The following is a 3009-nucleotide window of genomic DNA, read 5'->3' as shown; positions in this document are numbered from 1 at the left end:
TGGTGCAGAATATTTGATGTAGTCCCATTTGTTTATTTTCTCCTTAGTTTCCATTGTCCTAGGAACTATATCAGTGAAGGTATTGCTACAACATATGTCTGATATTTTGCTGCCTATGGATTCTTCTAAGATTTTATGGTTTCCCATCTTATGTTTAAGTCCTTTATCCATTTTGAGTTTAGTTTTGTGTATGGCGTAAGTTTGTGATATTTTTTTTTTTTTTGCATACATCTGTCCAATTTTCCCAACCTCATTTATTGAATAAACTATCTTTATGCTATTGTATGTTCCTGTCTCCTTTGTCAAATATTAATTGATCATAATGGTGTGGGTTCATTTCTTGGCTCTCTATAATCTTCCATTGATCTATACTTCTGGGGGTTTTGCCAATACCATGCTGTTTTGATTACTATGGCCTTGTACTAGTATAGTTTGGTGTCAGGTAGCATGATTCCTCCAACTTTGTTTCTCTTTGTGAAGATTGCGGTAGATATTCAGGATCTTTTGTGGTTCCACGTACATTTTTTAAAAATATCTTTTTTATCTTTTTTAGAGAGAGAAACAGGGAGAGGGAGAGAAACATCGATCGTCTGCCTCTGATATGTGCACCCCGAACAATACAGGACCAAACCCAAAACCTGGGCATATGCCCTGACCAGGAATCAAAACAGCAACATTTTGGTGCAGGGGATGACACTCAACCAACTGAATCCCACAGGCCAGGGTTCATATACATTTTTTTGAAGTATTGGTTCTAGTTCTGTGAAATATGTCATTGATATATTGATAGGAATTGCATTGAATCCATAGATTGCTTTGTATAGTATGAACATTTTAATGATGTTAATTCTCCCTATCCATGAACACAGTATATGCTTCCACTTATTTGTATCTCCTTCAGTTTCTTTCTTCAGTGTCTTAAAATTTTCCAAGTGCATGCCTTTTACATCCTTGGATAATTTATTCCTAGGTTTTTAAATAAATGTAAATGGAATTGTTTTTAGTTCTGCTTTCTAATAGTTTATTATTGGTATATAGAAATGCAACTGATTTCTGGATATTTATTTTGTATCCTGATACTTTACTGAATTCATTTACCAGTTCTAGTAGTTTTTTGGTGGAATTTTAGGATTCTCTGTGTACAGTATCATATCATTTGCAAAAAAAAATGACAGTTTTAGTTCTTTCTTTCCAATTTGGATGCCTTTATTTCTTCTTGTCTGATTGCTGTGTCTAGAACTTTGAGTACTATGATGAATAAGTGGAGAAAGTGAATATCTCTATCTTGTTCCTGATCTGAAGGAAAATGGTTTTAGCTTTTGCCCATTGAGTATGATGTTGGCTGTAAGTTTGTCATATGTGGCCTTTATTGAGTTGATGTATATTCCCTCTATTGCCACTTTGCTGAGCGTTTTTTAATCACAAATTGGCACTGAATTGTATCACATGTTTGGATTTTGTCAAATACTTTTTCTACATCTATTGATATGATCATGTGATTTTTATCCTCCATTTTGTTTATGTATCATGTTTACTGATTTATAGATATTGTGACAACCTTTCACCCCCAGAATAAATCCCACTTGATCATGCTGTATGATCTTTTTAATGTACTGCTGGATCTGGTTTGTTAATATTTTATTGAGGATTTAGCATCAATGTTCATCAGAGATATTCGCCTATAATTTCCTTTCTTTGTATTGTCTTTATCTGGTTTTGGAATTAGGATAATGCCAGCCTCATAAAATAAGCTTGGAAGTCTTCCCCACTCTTGAATAATTTGAGAAGGATAGATGTTCGTTCTTCTTTCAATGTGTGATAAAATTCACCTGTGAAGGACTTTTTGTTTGTTGGGAGTTTTTTTATTACTGCTTCAATTTCACTAATTGTAGTCTGTCTATTCCTATTTTCTAGGGGTTTTTCTGATTCCGTTTTGAAAGATTGTATGTTTCTAGGAATGTATCCATTTCATTCAGATTGTCCAATTTGTTGGCATATAATTACTCACAATATTTTCTTACAATACTTTGATGTCAGTTGTTACTTCTCTTTCATTTGGATCTTCTCTTTTATTCTTAATGAGTCTGGTTAAATTTTTCTGATTTTTATTAATTCCTTTCTTCAACTCACTTTGGGCTTTGCTTATTGTTCTAGTTCCTTTAAGTGTAAAGTTAGATTCTTTATTTGAGATTTTTCTTGTTTCTTGAGATAGGCTTGTAATGCTATGAATTTCCCTCTTAGGATTGCTTTCACTGTGCCCCATACATTTTGGCTTATTGTGTTCTATTTTCATTTATTTTAAGGGATCTTTTGATTTCTCCCTTGATCTCATTTTTAATTCAATCATTGTTTCATAAGGTGTTATTTAGCCTCCATATGTTTGTGTTTTTTTAGTTTTATTCTTGCCATTGATTTCTAGTTGCATACCATTACAGTAAGAAAAGATGCTTGATATTAATTTCAGTCTTCTTAAATTTATTTAGACTTGCTTTGTGTCCTAACATGTGGTTTATCCTAGAAAATGTTCCATGTGCACTTGAAAAGAATGTATGTTCTGCTGCTTTGGGGTGAAGTGTTCTGAAGATACCAATTAAATCCATCTGATTTAGTGTATCATTTAAAGCTGCTGTTTTCTTGCTGATTTTCTATCTGGAAGATCTATACATTGATGTTCTTGAGGTGTTAAAACCCCCTACTATGACTGTATTACTGTTGTTCTCTCCCTTTATTCCATCAAGATTTGCTTTAGCGGGCACATCTCCAGTGGGGAGTGTGCAGGAGGCAGCTGATCGATGTTTCTCTCTCATCGATGTTTCTAACTCTCTGTCCCCCTCCCTTCCTCTCTGTAAAAAATCAATAAAATATATTTTTTTAAAAAAAAGGTTTGCTTTATATATTTAGGTGCTCCTATGTTGGGTGCAAAAATGTTTACAAGGTTTAGATCTTCTTGTTGGGTTATTCCCTTTATCATTAAGTAGTCTCATTTTTAAAAAAAAAAAATTTTTATTG

This window comes from Myotis davidii, unplaced genomic scaffold, assembly GCF_000327345.1.
Source record: "Myotis davidii unplaced genomic scaffold, ASM32734v1 scaffold1485, whole genome shotgun sequence".
Lineage (NCBI taxonomy): Eukaryota > Metazoa > Chordata > Mammalia > Chiroptera > Vespertilionidae > Myotis > Myotis davidii.
Note: the sequence above shows the minus strand (reverse complement) of the source record.